Source organism: Pelobates fuscus, chromosome 4, assembly GCF_036172605.1.
Source record: "Pelobates fuscus isolate aPelFus1 chromosome 4, aPelFus1.pri, whole genome shotgun sequence".
In the NCBI taxonomy this organism is placed as follows: Eukaryota; Metazoa; Chordata; class Amphibia; order Anura; family Pelobatidae; genus Pelobates; species Pelobates fuscus.
The window spans coordinates 365146681-365171543 of record NC_086320.1 but is presented as its reverse complement, the minus strand read 5'-3'; the positions used below and the strand labels follow the sequence as shown (position 1 = coordinate 365171543).

Sequence of the window (24863 nt, the reverse complement as noted above, 5' to 3'; positions counted from 1 at the left end):
ATAAAATATATATTTTTTTTTTCACTAAGACCTTCGGAGTGCTCTGAATCTTTATTTTCTATATATATATATATATATACACACACACACACATATATATATACACACACATACACAAGCACACACATTTACACATACACTGTCTAAGTGTATTTTAATATTAATAGCAAAATACACGTAGAAGGATATTGATTAAATATATACAATTATAATTATATATAATAAAAAATATGTAAATACGTAAAAAATAAAAAATATATATGTGTGTAATTTCGATATTGATATCAAAATACACGTAGAACAAAATAATATATATATCTATATACATAAGTATATACGTATATATCACTATATGTATACCTATATATAAATAAAAATCATTAAAAAAAATTATATACATATATACAAAATAATGAAGAATCCTTGCACTGAGACTATAATAATAAAGTATACTTGCCGGGTGCTTAACCTGGGACTTTAAATATCCAGTGAAAAGTAGTGATGGTAGCACTCACGGTCTTCAGTTAAAAATCTTCTTTATTGAACAAGAATTAAAACATAAGGTGTATGATCAACGTTTCAGTCCTCTCTTAGTCTCTCTGATCCTGATGAAAGTCCTAAGAGAGGACTGAAACGTTGATCCTAGACCTTATGTTTTAATTCTTGTTGAATAAAGAAGATTTTTAACTGAAGACCGTGAGTGCTACCATCACTACTTTTCACTATATATATATATATATATATATATATATATATATATATATATATATATATATATATACACACACACACAATACACATATATATACACATGGGGGTACTGTTTTACTTGGGAGACATCGCTGAACACAAATATTTGCGTTTCAAAACCGTAAAATGTATTACAACGATGCTATCGTCAGTGAAAGTGAAGTTTTTTGCATTATTCACACACAAACGGCACGTACACTGACAATATTATTGCTGTAATACTTTTTACTGTTTTGAAACACAAATATTTGTGTTCAGAAAAGTCTCCTGAGTATAACAGTACCCTTCATGTACAGGTTTTATGGTGTTTTCAAAAGTTAGAGAGTCAAATATAAGGCTTGCGTTTCAGTTTTTTCACATTAAAATTCGCCAGATTGGTTACATTGCCTTGGAGACCCTATGGTAGCCCAGGAATAAGAATTACCCCCATGATGGCATACCATTTGCAAAAGTAGACAACCCAAGGTATTGCAAATGGGGCATGTTCAGTCTTTTTTAGTAGCCACTTAGTCACAAACACTGGCCAAAATTGGCGTTCAAATTAGTTTTTTGCATTTTTCACACAAACAAATATTAACGTTAACTTTGGCTAGTGTTTGTGACCAAGTGGCTACTAAAAAAGACTGGACATACCCCATTTGCAATACCTTTGGTTGTCTACTATTGCAAATGGTATGCCATTGTGGGGGTAATTCTCATTCCTGGGCTACCATACAGTCTCAAAGGCAACGTAACCATTCTGGCGAATTTCAATGTGAAAAAACTGAAAAGTGTAACATGCTATATTTGACCCTGTAACTTCCCAAAACACCATAAAACCTGTACATAGGGGGTACTGTTTTACACGTGAGACCTTGCTGAATACAAATATGTGTATTTTATTGCAGTAAAAGCAAACAGTATTATAACATTCACAGTTAAATCGTCACGTAGAACGAAGAAAATTTAAAAAAAAATCTTATTTTCTCTCATTTTTTTTTAATTGAATGAAAGCCCTGTTTCCCCTGAATAAAATGATATATAATAAGTGTGGGTGCATTTAATATGAAAGAGGTAAATTATTGTTGAACAGACATATAGTAAAATTCTGTGGTTTGTGTACCGTATATACTCGAGTATAAGCCGACCCGAATATAAGCCGAGGCCCCTAATTTGACCCCAAAAAACTGGGAAAACTTATTGACTCGAGTATAAGACTAGGGTGGAAAATGCAGCAGCTACTGGTAAATTTCTAAATAAAATTAGATCCTAAAAAAGTTATATTAACTGAATATTTATTTACAGTGTGTGTATATAATGAATGCAGTGTGTGTGTGTGTGTGTATGAATGCAGTGTGTATATGAATGCTGTGTGTGTATGCAGTGTGTGTATGAATGCAGTGTGTATATAATGGAGTGCAGTGTGTGTATGAGTGCAGTGTGTGTATAATGAATGCAGTGCAGTGTGTGTATGAGTGCAGTGTGTATGCAGTGTGTATATAATGAATGCAGTGTGTGAGTGCAGTGTGTATATAATGAATGCAGTGCAGTGTGAATGCAGTGTGTATGTATGAGTGCAGTGTGTATGTATGAGTGCAGTGTGTATGTATGAATGCAGTGTGTGTATGAATGAATGCAGTGTGTATATAATGAATGGAGCGCAGTGTGTGTATATGAGTGCAGTGTGTGTGTATGAGTGCAGTGTGTATATAATGAATGCAGTGCAGTGTGTGTATATGAGTGCAGTGTGTGAGTGCAGTGTGTATATAATGAATGCAGTGCAGTGTGTATGAGTGCAGTGTGTGTATGAGTGCAGTGTGTATGTATGAGTGCAGTGTGTATGTATGAATGCAGTGTGTGTATATAATGAATGCAGTGCAGTGTGTGTATGAGTGTGTGTATGAATGCAGTGTGTGTGTGTGTGAGTGCAGAGCATTGGTTGGGGTGGGCATTTTATTAATTATTATTATTTAATTATTATTATAATATATATTTTTTTTAATGTTCTTATTTTTTTTTATTATTATTATTTTTTTATTTTATTATTATTTTTTTTATTTTATTTTTCGTCCCCCCTCCCTGCTTGTTAGCTGGCCAGGGAGGGGGGCTCTCACTCCCTGGTGGTCCAGTGGATGGGCTGTAGGAGGGGGCTGTCAGGAAGCTGTAACTTACCTTCACCGCAGCTCCTGTCAGCTCCCTTCTCTCTCCTCCGTCCGTGCAGCTCCCAGGTCAGCTCCCTCTGCAAGTCTCGCGGCCGCGCGGAGCGTTGCCACGGTAACCCGTGGCAACGCTCTGACCCCGCGGCTCTCGCGAGAGTTGCAGAGGGAGCTGACCTGGGAGCTGCACGGACGGAGGAGAGAGAAGGGAGCTGACAGGAGCTGCGGTGAAGGTAAGTTACAGCTTCCTGACAGCCCCCGGTCCTTGTCTGTATTATGGCAATGAAAATTGCCATAATACAGACAACTGACTCGAGTATAAGACGAGTGAGTGTTTTTCAGCACAAAAAATGTGCTGAAAAACTCGTCTTATACTCGAGTATATACGGTACATTTGTTTTGGATCACAACTTGTACATTTGGCTGCGGTCTTAAGGGGTTAAAGAAACATTTAGCAGCTGTCAAGTGATACCATGACTTTGGTTCACCTCTTGATGAATTTAATAAAGTCTGAAGCACCATGTAACCTGGAAATTGATTCTCGCTGTTTGTGGAGTTACTGGACTTTTGGATTGTGCCAGATGATACATATATTAGCTAAAACATAAACAGGGAAACAGAGTCAATGAAAAAGCAGAGTTATAGTGAGGATACTTACTGAGGAAGATAAGCCACTGAGAGCAATATTGTCTGCCAGTGTAAAGTTACAGGTAGATGTGGAAAATGTGTCTTTGTATGAGAGCGGAGCATACCGCTAGCGAAACAAATACACTTTACATCACTATAGAAAGTACAATTCTCCAGGTATATTGCAAAACATCATTCTGAAAAGAAGATTGTACTGTTATGGATTTTCATACAACCTTGGATATTTTTTAAAAATAAAAGTCAGGGCCACAGATGATAATACAGACTGAATCAATTATAGATTAATGCTAAAGGGAGACATGTTTTTGCATAGAGGACGGGTCTTCCCGTTTTCATAACATAATTCATTTAAAAGTGGGTTTTTTGGAGGGTCAAGTATAGCAGCTGTAAAAAAAAAGCCTGAACTTTAAGGATGACACCTTAATTTTGCAAACCTAAAGTATGCCACATTGTTTTTCAGAAAAAGGGAACAAAATAAGCAAGCTTACTAAAGCTTTATTCTGAACAAAATGGCACATGCGTAATGAGTCATATATCAGTTAAGACATGTGTTTGTCATAGCATAGTAAAACATTTATTAAAATATAGTAAACAAACTAAACAAGGTGGTGCAGGTTAGGAGGGTAGAACAAAAGATATTGCATAATCGTGATCTACTTGGTAACTCTCACATGAAATCTTATATAGCGGGTGTGATGATTCTTATTGAAATGTTAACAGACGGAAGGGAGAGGATTGTCATGAAAAGGCCCTTCAAATGTGTTGGGGACTTTCACAAGGAGTGGACTAAGCTGGAGTCAGTGCATCAAGAGCCACCACACACAGACAGATCCTGGACATGGGCTTCAGATTTCGTACTCCTCTTGTCAAGCCGCTCCTGAACAACAAACAACGTCAGAAGCGTCTTACCTGGGCTAAAGAAAAACAGACCTGGTCTGTTGCTCAGTGGTCCAAAGTCCTCTTTTCTGATGAGAGCAACTTTTGCATCTCATTTGGAAACCAAGGACCCAGAGTCTGGAGGAAGAATGGAGAGGCACACCCTGCAAGATGCTTGAAGTCCAGTGTGCAGTTTCCACATGTGTTGATTTGGGGAGCCATGTCATCTGCTGGTGTTGGTCCACTGTGCTTCATTAAGTCCAGGGTCAACGCAGCCGTGCACCAGGAGATTTTGGAGCACTTCATGCTTCCTTCCGCAGACGAGCTTTATGGGGATGCTGACTTCATTTTCCAGCAGGACTTGGCACCTGCCCACACTGCCAAAAGCACCAAAGCCTGGTTCAATGACCGTGGGATTACTGTGCTTGATTGACCAGCAAACTCGCCTGACCTGAACCCCATAGAGAATCTATGGGGCATTGACAAGAGAAAGATGAGACATGAGACCGAACAATGCAGAAGAGCTGAAGGCCGCTATTGAAGCATCCTGGTCTTCCATAACACCTCAGCAGTGCCACAGGCTGATAGCTTCCATGCCACGCCGCATTGAGGCAGTAATTGCTGCAAAAGGGGCCCAAACCAAGTACTGAGTCCATATGCATGCTTATACTTTTCAGAGGTTCCGATATTGTTCTATGTACACTCCTTGTTTTATTGATTGCATGTAATATTCTAATTTACCAAGATTGTGGATTTGGGGTTTTCATGAGCTGCAAGCCATAATCATCGCACTTATGACAAATCACAGCTTGAACTATCTTGCTTTGCATGTAATGCGTCTATCTAATAAATTAGATTCCCCGTTTACTTTGCATTACTGAAATAAATGAACTTTTGCACGATATTCAAATTTTTCGCGAATCACCTGTATTTTATATATACTGTATATGTAAAATGTTTAGCACAACTTACTTAGAATATAAAAATTGACCATGAAAAGGTGAACTTTGCATTTTCATTACAGAAAAAAAGTTCTGATGATATAAAAAATGAAGCCTAACAGACAGGAAAAAGAAACAGCATTGTGTACATTTTTAAATATATGGTTACCTATTTTTTATATTACTTATTTTTTTTATTTTAAGTGTTGTAGCATCTACTAATATTCAAACCATGGTATATATGAAAGACTGACCTTGAGAGCTCCTATAACCCTGCTAAAATTCCCGTACTCCATGGCTGCCATATGAGGATTCCCAGTCCTTATGGAGTTTCACAATTTTCTTAATTAATAAGCAATTAATTAATTTAGGTTTGATACTAAACACTTCAAAATTAGCTAATTATCTGCCAGTTAATTAAAGGGGAAACGTCATTCAGATATAATTTTTGATGTACACATATTGTATATCTTGACTTTTACAATTTCTGTGTATGAAGAATAATGATTGCTTTTTTTTTTTTACTCTTAACTTTACAGTTTAGTTTAATTTCTAGTCTGTGACTGTTGCTGACCACTAGAAGCAGAGCTGGTCTCAGAGGCCATTATGTTCTTAATATGTAACAGACACAAACCAATCATTTTAAAAACAAATATCTAGAAAGTTTAGTACAGGATCATAGGACTATAAAGTAAACATTTTTTATAATACGTGAAGTTGTCTATGCTCTCTGATATAGCTCTAATTAGTAGTTACAGTTTCCATTCCATATTAGAGTCGATACGGAATGATTAACAGATGATTATATCAAGTATTACATGTTTATAAGCATTTATAAAACTGAATTATTCTACAAATGATTAAGCTCTCCTGGTTCAACTGTTACTGCACTGGACTCTGTTCAGAGCTGTACCTGATGGCAAGACTTAACTTTGCCACTTGCCCAGCAGACACTAGGGAATAAATATTCAGCCCTAGCAAGTGTACCAAGGACCAACCCCCATGTATATCTATACAAACTGCTCAATTTGGTTTTAAGTGGTTAGTTAAGATTACGATTAAGAATGCGATAGGTGGGGGGCGGAGCTTGACTCCAAACGAACCAGACGTACCTGCCAAGAGCTCCTGCGTCTGGGGCCCAGATTCGGGGTGTACTGCCCGACCACTTGGTAACACTGGCTGCAAACAGCAATTAACCTGACCGGAGGACACCACTGCACCCGGGGATACCCGACTCGAGGTTCCCCAAGCCTGTGTGTCCAAATCGAGGCTTGCGGCCTAAACAAGTGGGAGCCGCGGAGAGACGGCCGCTCTCCAGGTTCTCTGGCTTGCGGAGGGGTGCTCACTCATCGCTAGCCCCCCCCCCCCGGGACCGGGGGGGATATCCCGGTCCTCCACAGAGTACTCAACTAAACGTTGCTGGGAAGCAGGGTGTCGGGGGCAACCAAAACCTCCCAAGCTGTCTGCACGAGGCACACAAGTTAAGATGGCCGCCGACATGTCATACACGACATGGGCCCACTTTGAAGAGCGCATTGAAAAAGCCTTTAAACTACTGTGGTCTCGACTACGTGCTGCCATCAAGAGGCAATCTAAACGAGACTTACCTCCACAGACAGCGGAATATCAGACACCAGCGACACGGCCAGCACTGGAGAGCAAATTCACAATGCAGTCGGCTCAATGGAGGGGAGGAAGGAGGAAGACGGCGCCTCCACTCTACAGGTGTCACTCCAAGATCTGCCGCCACCCACCTAGACCTCAGCCCACACGGGGACATATACCCAGGCACTGTTTACAAATCCAGGTACTCTATGCTCAACGACAATGCCAGCTACAAGCAGGAGGGTCCCAGGTTTCCATTCAAACTGAGGGAAGCGAACGGACTGTACTGGACTGTATCAGAGTATGGGGCTGGTGGGGTGGCCTTGTAGAATCACAGTACTGGATTATACCTTGGGGCAGGCTGTATGTATCAGTCGGCATAGGATGATGATCCTCCTCAACAGGGCCCCACTCCCCACAGGCACCCCTGCACCCCCATTTTTCAACAACTTGCCAGTCTGAGCAACAAGTTTAGTTTTTTCCTCATTTTGTGCTCATAGTTTATTTTAATCTTGCATCAATCTAGCTAAGTGCTCCTCGTGGCCAATGTGCCCTCATTTAATCTAAGCATGAGTAACCATTTAAGCGTCATGGTTGAAGCCAGTTATTTAGCCACAGCATGATTTTTTTTTTTTTTTGTAATAGACAGTTCCTTGCAGCTTAGTGCAGCTAAATCGTCTAGAGCCTGGATAAACCAGCATAGCATGACTGTTGCGGTCACCGGCCCGCCGAGCCTCACGGTCGTGCCCGACCGGCACGACCGCTCCGACTACACGAGCTTACCTGCTCGTCGGCGAGCCGGGAACCGCGCGTGTAGTTCTTCCGGGCATCACGCCCGAATCCAATATGGCGCCGACCACGTGGTCGCGTCTATGGATAGCCCCGCCCCCGAGAATTATACTAACGTGTGCGTGACGTCACGACGTCAACGCACACGTACGTTCTGGGGTCAGAGGTCGCCCTCTGACCAATCATAGCTTAGAGAGGGGTATTTAAACCCCTAATTCACCCTAGTACTTTGCCATGTCGTGGTTTCAGTTTCCTGGTTTCCTGAAAGTGCTAGTTTCGTGTTTCTGATTTCCTGGTATCCTGATCCTTGGCGTTTCCCTGGTTATTCTGATCTCTGGTTTCCCTGACTTGGCTTGTCTTATCGGTATTGAGTATTTTCTGGCTTCCTTGACCTCGGCTTTCCCTTTGACCATTCTCTGTCTCTAGCGTATTAGTCCGGCCATTCTAAGGTCCGGTTTACGGTCTGTCCTGTTATTTTTCCTTTTCTGACTTATGTATATGTTTACATAGATTCTGCGTGCTGGACCACATTACTAGTCGTGACAATGACACTCAACTGTTTAAACTATGTACACCAATATCTTGCCATAGTCTGCCTAACTGATGTTCCTATCTTGTCCTAAAAAAAAAAAGTGCAGTACCTCTTGACTACATGTACCAAATGTCTAAAATGCTATGTAACTCTGAACATGTCACTGTTTACGCCTGTACTTAACTCTGCACTCAAAAATAAAGAATTAAAAAAAAAAAAAAAAAAAAAAAAAGAATGCGATAGGTGTTTTGCAGGTCATATTTCACACTCCCTTGCAACAAATCCCCTTGCATGGACGGAAGAAAAGTTTTAGGTTGGGTACACCTGCGGCAGCACAGATGTCTCGTTTCCTACCACACTGTGCTTTATCCTTATCGGCTCTGGATACAACGTCATTTATCTGGACCCTGTCTCTAATTGCTTTTAAAAGGTAAGAAAAATATGTGTCCACTGATGGAGGTGCAGATTCGGTCACCTGTGGTGGGGACTCCTTCAGACCACCTTTTACGATGGCTATCATCGCAGGTTAATTTACAATCAGATGTTAACTTATTTTAGAAGTTTTAAGTCAAGCATTCCACATGCGTATTGTAGCAAATGGTCACAGACTGTTTTTTTCTAAAATTTATTTTACTGATTATGATTATTTACTGTCTGTCTATACACGGAGGTGGAGTCATTGCAGGACTTTTTTTAATTTACCAATCCTAAAATTAATGCAGTCGTATGCATTTTTGCTAGGTTGTATTATAAGTATGCTGGCCTTAGTTTTTTTTTTTAAATTTTCCCTTTATATTGTTATTTACCAAAGATGAAGTATAGTGATTTTATGTTAGAAGAGAAAGGCCAGATTTTTAAGATAGTAAACACTGTACATGTTTCAATCCTAAAATCAATTAAATATGTAATTAAAGGACAGCATGCCTTACACATCCCATGCATCTATACATTAAAACAAAAAATATCGCAGTTATATTGCCTAGGTCTGATCCCCAGCCATACATGAATGACAGTACCTTCCAATTTTAAGTAAAGAAAACAAAGGCTATTTTAGCTTTCAAGATTGTTTCCGTTTTAAGGTACAAAATATAGGAGAAGCTACAAATCTCTGTGAGTATCAGGCTTTTAAAGGGTAGCTCTGTGGGTGGCGTAATATGATTTAGTCCTTATTTTTCCACTTTGATTTATTCTTGTTAGCAGAGCTGCAGGTGTATAAACACTTGGCAATGAAAGTTGTTTTCCAAGAAAAGGGTGAAACTAATGGGTCCACGGGATCACTTTTACCTCAATTTCTCTTTTTGCAGGTAATAACAGCGACGGTAATGAACAATATAAACGGCACACGTTTAACCCCTTGCTGCCAGAAGATCAGCACCTGATCACAAGACGCACTATCTAGTTTTAAGGTATACCTAGGATGTTATGTATCACTTTTTATTCTCTTTTGAAGGCATACCAAATCGATTACAATTCTCAATCTACAGTGTATTAAAGAAGGAAACAACTCCCTGGTAAAGTATCTTACGATAGAGTGTATTGCAAATAAGATAATCTTTTATTTGCCTCAGGGCACAGCCTCCAGCAAATCTGCTTCCGAGCGGTATAAATGATGCAGGCTTTTTTCAGTTAGAACATATACATGGTGTGGAGTACAAATATATGACACTTAAAGCAGGATAAGGATTCTAGAACATACTAGGAATGGAACATCTGTTGGTAACAGATAGAAACAAAGATTTGATGTAGTTACAAATAAGGCAGTGTGTAACACATATCACCATCATGAAATAAGATGCAATGCCCTATTTAAATATAGAAGATGTCATAGAACCAAAAAGGCCATTTCAATATGAATGCAATTTCATTTTTCCAATGTTTTTAAACCAACTCTCTACAATATGCTATTGCACAGAAGAAATATATATATATTTTTGTTTTGTTTCTTTTTCTTCATTGATGCCAATTATTTTCACCACTTTTTTAAAATCTTTTTTTTTTTTTTATTAAAGTCAGTGGTAAAACTGATCAAAGATCAGAAAAGGCCAACTCAACCTACCTGGCTTTTAAAACAACAAAGATACATTTCAAATAGGATAATAGCCTAATTCAGGGCTCAAATGTTTCACTCACCAAATTGTAAGCCCAGCCCTAATTAATAACAGAATGAAAAGTGGGTCAGTCACCTTGTAGGTTTTGTTTTTAAATTAATGCATTTAGTTCCTCGATTGTTTTTATTTATTTTTTTCACTTTAACAATCTTTGGCAGTAGAACAGAAAGTTACAAATTTTTGTTAGTTTAAAGCAGGCTTTCCCAAACTCCAGCCCTCCAGATGTTGCTGGACCACAACTCCCATGATTCTCAGCCTATTTAATTAATAGAATCATGGGAGTTGAAGTTCAGCAACATCTGGAGGGCCGGAATTTGGGGAAGCCTGGTTTAAAGGGACACTGTAGGCACCCAGACCACTTTAGCTCATTGAAGTGGTCTGGGCGCAGTGTCCCTTTTGCAGAGACACTGCAATGTTTACACTGCACCTCTATGTCTGCCCACAGTGGCTGTCTATCAGACAGCCACTAGAGGGCTTCCTGAATCGAAACAGACCTTTGGTCCAGCATGAGGACCTCCAGCGTCAGATTTTTTCCTATAGGAAAGCATTGAATACAGCTTTGTATTCCTGGCACTATAGTACCCCTTTAATTAAGCAGTTTTGGTGTACAGATCATGCCCCAGCAGTCTCACTGCTCATTTATCTGCCATTCAGGAGTGAAATCACTTTTGTTTCTGTTTATGCAGCAAGAGGCACACACCTCCCCTGTCTGTTACTTACATTTCCTGCATACAAAAAATGGTTTAAATTTTTACTCAGATCTCACAGCACAGTGTGTTAACATTTATTTTTTTATTTCCTGCTCTCTCTAGGTCACATGCAGAAGAGATGTGTGACTAGTGATCAGTGGCGTACACACACTCCATGGGGCCCCAGTGCGAAACTGATCTGTGGGCCCCCCCCCTACCGTGAACCTCTCCCCCTGACTGTGGGCCCCTCCCCCCCGACACATACATACAGACACATACATACACACATGCAGACACATACATACAGAGACACACACGCAGACACATACATACAGAGACACACGCAGACACATACATACAGAGACACACGCAGACACATACATACAGAGACACACACAGACACATACAGAGACACACATACATACACAGACACACACACACACAATCCTACACACATACAGAGACACAGACACAAACATACATACACACAGATACACACACACATACAGAGACAAAGACACAGACATACATACACACAGAGACACAGACACACACACATATGGATACACACACACACAGAGACACAGACATACACACACATACACACAGATACAGACACAAACATACACACATACAGAGACACAGACATACATACGCACATACAGAGACACAGACACACATACACAGACACACATACACACAGACATACATACAGAGACACAGACACACATACACAGACATACATACACAGACATACATACACACAATCCTACAGAGACACAAATACACAAAATGTTTCCTACCATGTGTGGGTCCAATGGTGGCTCAGCCTGATGGGAGTCAGAGTTCCCACTCTGACTCCCTCCTCCTTTCAGTTTCCTCCCGCGCGGGCTGTCAGTATGCTGGGAGGAGTGACGTGCGGTCACTTCCTCCCAGCGTGTGATGATCTCATCACAGGGGGCCCGGTCGCGCTCTTAAAGGGCCCAGCGCAGACCGGGCCCCCTTACAATCCATGTCCATCGGGTGGCCCTGACCGCATGGGCCACCCGATGGACCCCTTGCCGCACGGGCCGGGGCCGCAAAGCGTGGCAGCTGCTACCCGGTCACGTGGGGGCCGCAGGGCGGCCGGGCCCCCTGGAGTGCCGGGCCCGGTCGCAGCTGCAACCCCTGCGACCGCGGTACGTACGCCACTGCTAGTGATTCATAAACAAAGGGATTTAGAAGGATACTATAAGCACCTAAACCATTTCATCCCGGTGAAGTGCCAATGTCCCCTTAACCCTGCTATGTGAAACATTGCAGGGTTAAGACAACTGCTAATGAAGGTCTGATTTCCTGGTTTCTAACGGAGTATAACTCCGTAAAACGACATTGGACGTCGTCATGCTTTGAATGAGGAAGTCCAACGTCTTCAACATTCCCATAGGAAAGCATCGGTTCAATGCTTTTTTGTGGGGAAGCTCTACTTGCAGCGCATGAGCATTAGGTTCAAACATTGGCGTTATATTGCTGAAAGACGAAACAGGTCCAGTGAGACTGCAGGGACATGACCTATGTACCTGAACCGCTTCATAAAGTTGAAGTTGTTTTGTTGCTTATAGCTTCCCTATAAGCAAGGATCCATTTCAGCTGCTTTCAGTCAATGGAATCCCACAAAGGGATGGTTTTGTACCATTTTAGTTTTAAAATTTTCATGTTAATGTAAACATTAAGTAGGAATTAATTATGTTAACTTACTTATGTAGCTATTTGCCAAAGGCTTCAAAATACTCTAGCAACAAATTTACATAGTTCTTGGGGAAGCCCTTGTTACAGTTGGGTAATTGCTTATGTTTTATTTCCATTTTCATATAATATTCATACATGGATATATAGACTCCAATGTTAGGGATATGTTTAGGTGTTCGTATATATTGTATGACTGCAATATATTAAAGGAAGTGCACCTTTAACTGTGAAGATAGTCTGTGGCTGTTCTATTGAATTCTGTTAATTGAACTGTAAGCTGATTCTTTTGTGATATTAATATGAATCCTAAATATTTATAGTAGCGTTCAAGTAGAGATTGTAGCTGTCTTGCTCAGAAATGCTTTAGACTTGAGAAAGGTAGGTTCTACCAAAAGCTTGTCATTAAAAAATTCTGTTCCAATAAAAAAAGGTATTACAAGATCCGAATTGTATCTGTTTTTTATGTATAGATTTTATATATATATATATATATATATATATATATATATATATATATATATATATATATATATATATATAAAAAAAACTCAGAGGGACAAAATATAATGGATGTAAAATAACTAATATGTGTAGCTCAGTGAATACCCTCGGATATGTGTGTGTGTGTGTGTGTATGATTAATAATCATAACTATATATATCCAACACCCTTCTGCTTTCTTTGTTAGCTGTCAATAAGTGAAACCTGAATGTCCAAGAACATTAACCTACTATTAGCGTGTTACAATCAGCGAAAAGGGGGTATTAAGAGGAGAAGAGGGCCTTGCTCAAACCAATTTACAATGAGAATTTGAGGTAGGTAAGGTGATCTACCGCCATTATTTTGCGCCAAAAGCATTTATGCAAAATAAGTTACAAACTGTAAGTGAGAATATATATATATATATTAAACTGGAATGCAAAAATCCTCAACTTAAATAGTAACAGAAGGCAAACATGGCTGCCAGGGGTTAGGAAACAGAAAAAACACCCTATCGTTACATGCTAACTGAAGTAGGTGGATAAGCAACAGTCATTTGTGAAAAAGACATTAGTAGCAAATCCACTTTGAAAAAAAATATTTCACAGCATGGAAACCAGGAGGATTGGAGAAAGGGACTTGAATGGGTTTCATCAGCAGATCTTATAATGTGAGAACCCCTGCGTTAGATAATCATCTGATACACTCTAGAGGTGACTGGTTATCTAACAGTTTTCAATAAAAAAAGAATCCCAGATAAGTTCTACATAGTTACAATCAAATAATTATTTTTGTAAGTATTGCTATGTTGTACATTTGAAATTGGCTGCTACACGTCTGACTATGTGAGGTTTGGAAATTTGTCAATTTGCAGTGTTGTTTTAAAGTCTTAAAATGTCTTAAGGGACAATTTATTTCAAGATGTTGCTGTAAATATCTAGTGACTGGCTGCACGTCTCAGGAGGGCTGCGTTCTTCTATTGTGCTGTGCCATCTGTTAAGAAATGTATCCTCTTGTCTTTTTGCTTTGGACCACAGATGGAAAGTTTCCTCTTGCTTGACAATACTGACAACAAATGCCAAAAAAAAAAGCTTATTTGTGGTCAGTTATGTCACAAAATAGAAGTGCAAATATTCGAAGGAATAAGTCAATAATATTTTGAATTCCTTCAATCTTATTTTCAAATATTGCCATCTCGGGAGTTTTTATATCATCGAGACACGTCTATGGAGAGTTCCTTAATTAAATCTCTGAAGGCAATTGGATATGTTGACTGCAAATAGTGAGGTTACTTCTGGTTGAAATTAAAACTGACATATTAAGTCTTTTGTTCTCTCCGCAAAAGACCCCAAATCAACGGGAGAATCCCTGGAGAAGTTTGAGGATCAGTCTGCAATATATGTTACACAATAAATAATTAAACTGAAAATATAGCTTGCAGTACACTTTGATTTATTTTGGAATATTCTTTTTAATAATATTTATGGCACAGAAAGGGCTTAAATTCATTGCTGCTACTGTTAACCAGGGCTGTAAAAGACCTCATAACTCAATTGATTATAAATAATTTCCAGAGCACAGGTGTTGACGCTGTTATAGCTTTCATAATTCAATTCTGGATTCCTAGACCGAGAAGATGTCAGCATGTCCCCAAGATATAGACAGCCTGTGTAGCGCTTTAAATAAATTATCTGTTCAGCTATTACTGAAAAATAATAGTATTTACTCACAAAATGCTGTCAAGGCAGTGACAAGCTTACTGAGCTATAGCATTATATAAAAACATAAATAGGTAAGAGGAATAAACATCATTCAATGCTGGCAGCTCTCTGATGCATTCTGCAAAATGAGTGTGCAATAGATGGGAAGGACAGGTGTGAGCAAGGATCACTGTATTAAGGAACTGGTGGCTCTGTGTGTATATATATATATATATATATATATATATATATATATAGTATCTCAGAAAAGTAAGTACACCCCGCACATTTTTGTAAATATTTTATTATATGTTTTCACGTGACAACACTGAAGAAATGACACTCTGTTACAATGTAAAGTAGTAAGTGTAAATTACCTGTCCCCTCAAAATAACTCAACACACAGCCATTTATGTCCTGCATGTTGCGAGATGGATTGGATTTGTTGTTCTAGTGCTATGCAGCAAACCGTGCTGCACTGTTTCTTATGACACTTTTATATCATGACGAGCATTAAGGTTTTCAGCAATTTGAGCTGACCAGATGCAAATTGTGATCGGACTAGATGGGCTAGCCTTTGCTCTCCACGTGCACCAATAAGCCGTGGGGTGCCCCTGATACTGATGCCAAATCACTGGTTGTCCTTCCTTGCACCACTTTTGGTAGGTACTAACCACTGCAAAACGGGAGCACCCAACAAGACTTGCTGATTTGAAGATGATATGACCCAGTTGCACAGCCATCCCTATTTGGCCCTTATCAGAGTCATTCAGATCGTTTGGCTTGCTCATTTTTCCTGCTTTCAACACATGAAATTCAAGAACTGACTTTTCACTTACTGCCTAATATATCCCACCCATTGACAGGTGCCATTGTAATGATATAATCAATGTTATTGACCTCACCTGTCAGTGGTTATAACGTTGTGGCTGATCAGTGTATATATATCTTTTTTTTTTTTTTTTACTTTTGAAATTGTATGGCACTATCTGAGCGCAAAGACTTATGGACATGGTAGTCTTTTCGTCAGTACGAATGGATAGTGTGAGTGACTGTTGGGAACCATCCAAAACATCACTTCCGCCATTCGTACGAGCGATGGGCAAGTGCATAGCATAGGGATTCAGCCCGATATGTCACTTCCGCCATTCATACGGATGGTCAGAAGAATGAATACTCACAACACCTGTGTCGTTCTATACCCTTACCGAACGAGCATACTGGACGAATTAACTAAGAAAACCCCTTTATAACAGGGAATATGGATAGAAGCAACACACCGATTGAAAAAGCCTGTATAGCGGTTGAAACGCGTCCTGGACAACAGGAGGACTATATATTTGCATATATATTTTGTATCTACTTTTTTTTTATCTCCCTAGTGGAGCCAGTATTATATGGGCTCCAAAACCAGGTGAGCAACAATTTCTGAACAACCAGTTGTGAACCTTTACCAACATCCTGCACTATTATTTTACATTTTATGTCTCCTGTATGTTTATATCTCATTGGAGTCTGTGAAGGGGTACAAGCAAGAAGGTCCCTGTTGCTACCTTAAAGGCACAGTAAGTCTGTACATTCAGAGCCATAACATTGAAAAGGCTCTAGAATTGTGAGCATTCCCTATTTTACATTTTGTTTCATTTATACCAATTGTAAACGATATTGTACTATTTTATATTTCTTCTTATCTTTTGTCCGGCAAATATATGAAAACGTCCCATGCTGTATGGGTAAGCCCTTGACTTTCTAGCGCTGCACTATACACTGTTGTGTTTGAAAGGGGTAATATCACCTAAACCTTGATCTAGCACATTGTGTGTTTTTTCACTATTGGATTTCTGGGTAAATAGGATAACTCAAAGAGTTCTAAAGATGCTATTAGACAAATATATACTTTTTTTTTGTACAATCCTACTAAGCGCCCGAGTATCAAACTAAAAACCTTTTCTTTTGTTAACACCTATATGGTGGGCTTAGCACTATAGGGTCCGGAATACATGTTTGTGATCCTTTAATGTTGTGGCTTATCAGTGTATGTTCAATGTGGCTTTTTAGATCAGCACACATAGTGCACATAAAGGTGTTAAAATAAAAGTGATAGTCTGATAGATGGAAGGGGATAGTTTGCTACACATAAAGATGAGTCAATTTGTACTACAATGACAGTAAGTCTCAAAAAATTTCAAAGGCTCAACAATCCCAGCAAGCTTTGGCGTGGGCTAAAATAATACATAAAACTAAGGCAGGGGAAAGCCTTCCAATAGTCCATGATAATACATTGTTGCAAGACTTCTAGTTCTTACTAAGAGAGTTAAAGATGAATGGCTAAGTGCCCTGGTCGCAGAGAACGTGCTTGACCTCCTGCTGATATTCAGAAGGACCTAGAATAAATACAATACTACACAAGCGGAAATAGAGTTCATCATAAATATGACATGATCACAATCCCTTTTTTGCATGTGGATCAGGGGATAAGAGATGAGAAAAGAGCTGTCGGTGGCTAAAAGCTCTTTTAATTATGCATCTCGAAATACCGATTTTATTTTTCACTGCACAGAGATCCCAAATTGAAAGAGAGGCAAAGGGGATTTAAAAAAACAAACCAAAAACTGATCATTTTTGTGACAGTGACTTTTAACAGCTCACTGTACTGACATAAGAGCCCAACAAAAAAAAAACAAAAAACCCACAGGTACATCATTTTTCAGCCAGTGGAAGCACTTCACGCCTGCCACCAACTGTACAATCATAACTAGCTTTGTCTCTGTTCTATTGCCAGACACAAGGGAGGTGTGGCATGCTTCCAAAATGACAGGTGGCAATGGAGAAGGAGGGAAAAAAATAGGCAAAATCCTTTTATCCACCTGAAAACTGAGCAGGTTTACTCAGGGAAGAAAAAAAAAAAAAAAAAAGAATTTTGGATGGGCCTTGTAATGTATATAAGAGTACCTGAACACAGCAGCAATATAACTTACATTTTTGACTTTTCTTGTGGAATTGAATTTGTGAATATAATGCAATCACACACAAAGTCAAAAGACTCAAAAGCACATATTAACAGACAGTATTTTTTTTTTTTCAACATAGAATGCAAAAGATTGTCTTCGTAAATTTTTCAAGTGAACCTGTCAATCACAAATGATATTCACCTTCAGGTAGGGATGGGTTCCATCTAAACCCTTTCCTGACAACATTACCTGAAAATCTAAAGCTTGAATTATATACTTACCTGAGGATCACTTTCTTTTCCACCAACTTGGTATTAGTAACTCGTCATCCACAAACAGCTCGCTGCATTTCACAATTCCCAACTCGCAGGCGCATGTTAGGAGTTTTAGTAGGCTGCCAGGTCCCTATGGGTAAGGCAGCAGGGCACCTAATGTTGCTGGACACATTGTTATGTGTATGGAGATTGTATTGCGAATTACATTTACTGTAGTGTGATTCCAAGTTGTGTTGAACACGACAGGTGCAAGTTAATTCCTACAGAAGCTCATTGGGATCTTAATTACTGAAAAATAATCTTACAGTTATTAGGATTCCATTACTTCCCAGGGCTTTTATTATGATGTTTACTCATCCCCTGTATTTAAAGGGACACTATAGTCACCTGAACAACTTTAGCTTAATGAAGCAGTTTTGGTGTATAGAACATGCCCCTGCAGCCTCACTCCTCAATCCTCTGCCATTTAGGAGTTAAATCCCTTACTTTATGAACCCTAGTCACACCTCCCTGCATGTGACTTGCACAGCCTTCCATAAACACTTCCTGTAAAGAGAGCCCTATTAATGCTTTCCTTATTGCAAGTTCTGTTTAATTAAGATTTTCTTATCCCCTGCTATGTTAATAGCTTGCTAGACCCTGCAAGAGCCTCCTGTATGTGATTAAAGTTCAATTTAGAGATTGAGATACAATTATTTAAGGTAAATTACATCTGTTTGAAAGTGAAACCAGTTTTTTTTTCATGCAGGCTCTGTCAATCATAGCCAGGGGAGGTGTGGCTAGGGCTGCATAAACAGAAACAAAATGATTTAACTCCTAAATGACAGTGAATTGAGCAGTGAAATTGCAGGGGAACGATCTATACACTAAACTGCTTTATTTAGCTAAAGTAATTTAGGTGACTATAGTGTTCCTTTAGCATCCCCTGTATTTAACAAATATGTGTTTGTGGGCTTGAATAGGAAGGAATGAACTGGATTGGGATGTCAATTGCTAAGACTTTTAAATTTACATCACAACCCTGTTGAATTGAGTTCATTCATGGCACACCCAGGGCACTCAGTACTATGGAAGAGGAGAAACAAAAATGTATTTGTCTGTGCTCATTGTGTGCTGACAGACAGGAGTAAAGGGCTTAAAGGAATAGTATAAGCACCATAACTACTACAGAGAGCTGTAGTGGTTAATGGTGCTTGGAGTGTTCCTTTAAAGGGACACCATAGTCAGCAAAATAGGTTTAGCTTACTGAAGCTGTTTTGGTGTATACAGTTTCACTGCTCAATTCTCTGCTATTTAGTTGTTAAATCACTTTGTTTATGCAGCCCTAGACATACCTCCAAGTAATGTGCACATTATTCCTAGACACAATGTAAAGTGTGATCTAATGTTTAAACTTCCTTTATTGTAACATCTGTTTAATTTAGAATTTCTGATCTCCTGCTCTGTTATAGGGATACTATAGTGCCTTGCAAGACCTTGCAAGAGACTTCTGTGTGTGATTAAAGTTCAATTTACAATGCAGGAAATAAAAACTTCTAAAGTAAGTTACATCTGATTGAAAATACTTTTTTCCCAATGCAGGTTGTGTGTGAGAGTCACAGCCAGGGGAGATGTGGCTAGGGCTGCATAAACAGAAACAAAAGTGATTTCATTCCTAAATGACAGAGAATTGAGCAGTGAAACCTCAGAGGCATGGTCTACACATCAAAACTGCTTCATTAAAGGGACACTCTCCAGGCACTCAGACCACTTCTGCCCATTGGAGTGGTCTGAGTGCCAACTTCCACCACCCTTAACCCTGCAAGTTAATTATTGCAGTTTTTATAAACTGCAATAAGTACAGTGCAGGGTTAAGTCCTCTAGTGACTGTCTATAAGACAGCCACTAGAGGGACTTCTGTGTTCTTAGAACATGAAAAATGTTTTAAACGACGCTGGACGTCCTCACGATAATGCTTTCCTATGGGGAGGTCTAATGCGCGTGTCCATTGCTGCGCATGCGCATTAGGTGTCCCCCGCCAGCTAACGGAGGGGGAGGAGAGTGGGGGGTGCTTGACCAAGCGCCGAGGGACATAGGCGCTGGATTCAGGTAACTCACTCAAGGGGTTTTAACCCCTTCAGCAACATGGGATGGGGGGTGGCAGAGAGAGAGAGAGGGGCACTGCAGGCTCCAGCAATGCCAGGAACCGGATGTTTTCCTGGCACGGGAGTGTGCCTTTAAACTAAAGTTGGCAGTGATTATAGTGTCCCTTAAATAAATATTTATTTAACTTGAGTTTAGGTGACACAAACTCACAAGTTTTATTCATTGGTTTAATTTCCTGTGAAGTTACAGTTCCCCTTTAATCTTTAAGTTAGTACAATGATTTATTTCTAAAAAAAATTAATTTAAAAAACAAGTAAACTGAAGTTATTTGGTTTTCTTAAAACACACACACACACACACACAACTAAATAAAAAAGAGAGGACAAAAAACTCCAACTCAGTTTACAAATTGTTTGGTTTTCTTTAAAAAAAAAAAACAAAAAAAAAACAAAAAAAAAACACAAAACAAAATAAATCCAACATTCTGAGCTTAGAAGGACTGGATATGATATGACATTCTATATATACTGCACAAGGCATCACATCCCACAGGTGCCTCAATCTTACATCACTTAAAGGAATCTTCCAGGGACATATCAAGTAAGACAACAGAAAGGGGAGGGAATGGCATGCTCTGCCATGCATTGACTGAAGGGAGCAAAAATAGAAGAGTAGAAACATTTTAATAGTGCAGCAATGCTGTTCTCGACAGGAACATATAAGGGGGAGATACGGTACCTTAAATGAACATGTCACAACACCTAAATGATGTATCTTGAGAAAGATGGGAATAAACCTTATAGTAAATAAAAAAACAGTTGTTTTTGCCTGTATTTTCCTCACTGTTTTAGCAAATCAGTTTAAAATTTTAATAATTCATCACATGACAGAGCATTGCAACGGTGAGGAAGACAGTCAATGCTCCATGTTGTGCTGATCTCAAGTCTAAATAGATGCACAGTTTGCTGCTTGATAAATGGGCCAAAGCTAGCCTTCAAAGCCTGTTGGCATGTTACTAGTAAATGAATTAATGACGTCCAGGTTGCACAAAATTGACAACGCAGAAGTGTTAATTTGGCGTTATCAACAGTGTTACAATGGGCAGTTTTATTGTGTCACAGTGTTATAATAGGCAGTTTGATTGTGTCACAGTGTTATAATGTACAGTCTGATTGTGTCAGTGTTATAATGGGCAGTCAGATTGTGTCACAGTATTATAATAGGAAGTTTGATTGTGTCACAGTATTATAATGGGCAGTTTGATTGTGTCACAGTGTTATAATAGGCAGTTTAATTGTGTCACAGTGTTATAATGGGCAGTTTGATTGTGTCACAGTATTATAATAGGAAGTTTGATTGTGTCACAGTGTTATAATGGGCAGTTTGATTGTGTCACGGTGTTATAATGGGCAGTTTGATTGTGTCACAGTGTGATAATGGGCAGTTTAATTGTGTCACAATGTTATAATAGGCAGTTTAATTGTGTCACAGTGTTATAATGGGCAGTTTGATTGTATCACAGTATTATAATAGGAAGTTTGATTGTGTCACAGTGTTATAATGGGCAGTTTGATTGTGTCACGGTGTTATAATGGGCAGTTTGTGTCACAGTGTTATAATGGGCAGTTTGTGTCACAGTGTTATAATGGGCAGTTTGATTGTGTCACAGTGTTATAATAGGCAGTTTAATTGTGTCACAGTGTTATAATGGGCAGTTTGATTGTGTCACAGTGTTATAATAGGCAGTTTAATTGTGTCACAGTGTTATAATGGGCAGTTTGATAGTGTCACAGTGTTATAATGGGCAGTTTGATAGTGTCACAGTATTATAAGAGGAAGTTTGATTGTGTCACTGTTATAATGGGCAGTTTGATTGTGTCACAGTGTTATAATGGGCAGTTTGATTGTGTCACAGTATTATAATAGGAAGTTTGATTGTGTCACAGTGTTATAATAGGCAGTTTAATTGTGTCACAGTGTGATAATGGGCAGTGTGATTGTGTCACAGTGTTATAATGGGCAGTCTGATTTTGTCACAGTGTTATAATGGGCAGTCAGATTGTGTCACAGTGTTATAATAGGCAGTTTGATTGTGTCACAGTGTTATAATGGGCAGTTTGATTGTGTCACAGTATTATAATAGGAAGTTTGATTGTGTCACAGTGTTATAATAGGCAGTTTAATTGTGTCACAGTGTTACAATGGGCAGTTTGATTGTGTCACAGTATTATAATAGGAAGTTTGATTGTGTCACAGTGTTATAATAGGCAGTTTAATTGTGTCACAGTGTTACAATGGGCAGTTTGATTGTGTCACGGTGTTATAATGGGCAGTTTGATTGTGTCACAGTATTATAATAGGAAGTTTGATTGTGTCACAGTGTTATAATGGGCAGTTTGATTGTGTCACAGTGTTATAATGGGCAGTTTGATTGTGTCACGGTGTTATAATGGGCAGTTTGATTGTGTCACAGTGTTATAATAGGCAGTTTGATTGTGTCACAGTGTGATAATGGGCAGTTTGATTGTGTCACAGTATTATAATAGGAAGTTTGATTGTGTCACAGTGTTATAATGGGCAGTTTGATTGTGTCACGGTGTGATAATGGGCAGTTTAATTGTGTCACAGTGTGATAATGGGCAGTTTGATTGTGTCACAGTGTGATAATGGGCAGTTTGATTGTGTCACAGTGTTATAATAGGCAGTTTAATTGTGTCACAGTGTTATAATGGGCAGTTTGATTGTATCACAGTATTATAATAGGAAGTTTGATTGTGTCACAGTGTTATAATGGGCAGTTTGATTGTGTCACGGTGTTATAATGGGCAGTTTGATTGTGTCACGGTGTTATAATGGGCAGTTTGTGTCACAGTGTTATAATGGGCAGTTTGTGTCACAGTGTTATAATGGGCAGTTTGTGTCACAGTGTTATAATGGGCAGTTTGATTGTGTCACAGTGTTATAATAGGCAGTTTAATTGTGTCACAGTGTTATAATGGGCAGTTTGATTGTGTCACAGTGTTATAATAGGCAGTTTAATTGTGTCACAGTGTTATAATGGGCAGTTTGATAGTGTCACAGTGTTATAATGGGCAGTTTGATAGTGTCACAGTATTATAATAGGAAGTTTGATTGTGTCACTGTTATAATGGGCAGTTTGATTGTGTCACAGTGTTATAATGGGCAGTTTGATTGTGTCACAGTATTATAATAGGAAGTTTGATTGTGTCACAGTGTTATAATGGGCAGTTTGATTGTGTCACAGTGTTATAATGGGCAGTTTGATTGTGTCACGGTGTTATAATGGGCAGTTTAATTGTGTCACAGTGTTATAATGGGCAGTTTGATTGTGTCACAGTATTATAATAGGAAGTTTGATTGTGTCACAGTGTTATAATGGGCAGTTTGATTGTGTCACAGTGTTATAATGGGCAGTTTGATTGTGTCACGGTGTTATAATGGGCAGTTTGATTGTGTCACAGTGTTATAATAGGCAGTTTGATTGTGTCACAGTGTGATAATGGGCAGTTTGATTGTGTCACAGTCAACTAATAACTAGAAACTACCAGGCCCCAGAAACAACCATGTGAATCTTAACCAGACAAAGGCAGAACTTAATAAAGGGATATTTATTATGAGCAAAAAAATAGTCACAGTGCATACAAAAATATAGATGATAAATTATTTACACCAACAACAGATAAAAACAAAAGGGATCAAATAACAGAAGTCCTAATTCACTTACTCAGGTTTTCAAAGTAATACTTCTGCCCAGGGGGTCTCTGGCAAGGAGGATGGTGACTTACTTCAAAATTAGATCTTGGCCCCAAGCAAGTACACCAACACCACGTATCATTGCATATATACCCTGTGGATTATCAAGTTATGCCCAGGGGTGGAGTTAAGGCGCACCTATAGAAATAATAAGTAACCACCCCCTTTGTTCCAGACATACATCAATCCAAATGGACATTTGGCTGTATCTTCTCTTATGTACCTGCCACGGAATTAATAATTGTATCTACAAATTTGTTATTATTTTCCATCCCATAGTTATGTCACACGCCTTACTTGCAATCCACTATGGTGGAAATCATAATCCCTTCCCCTATGGTTAAGTTAGGCCACTCATGTTTGGGCTTGTTTAGAAGATGGCGCTTGTCAAATTCCAAATATAACAAAAATAAGGTTTAATTATTATTCTATGGGTAAATATGAATGTTTTTTCTTCCTTTGGATATGATACTGCGACAAGGCTAATGGCCATTAACATATCAAAGAGATTGACTCATCAATTACAAGGTACAGCCAAATGGCTGAAGCCAGCTGGACATTCAGGCTTTTAAAAGTGTAGGATCTCACACTTTTTTGATTAATCAAGTACCAACCATTCCTATGCCATTCCCACTACCCCTTCTGTCATCTGAACTCTGTGGAGGGTCCCAGGCAGGTCCTTAATGCACTACACAAATTACATTACAGGACAATATTCAGTAGTGCATTAATGAATTATGCACCCTTGCTGTGACAAGCCCCATAGAAAATATCTGGTGTGGTTTAAAAAAAGCAGT

The 24863-nt window shown here is 39.0% G+C and overlaps 1 protein-coding gene across 2 annotated transcripts in view; it reads right to left on the bottom strand.

The window, feature by feature from the left end:
* Positions 1-24863, bottom strand: part of CNPY1 (canopy FGF signaling regulator 1) — a 114295-nt gene that overhangs the window by 58640 nt on the left and 30792 nt on the right. The gene's annotated exons all lie outside the window — the stretch shown is intronic.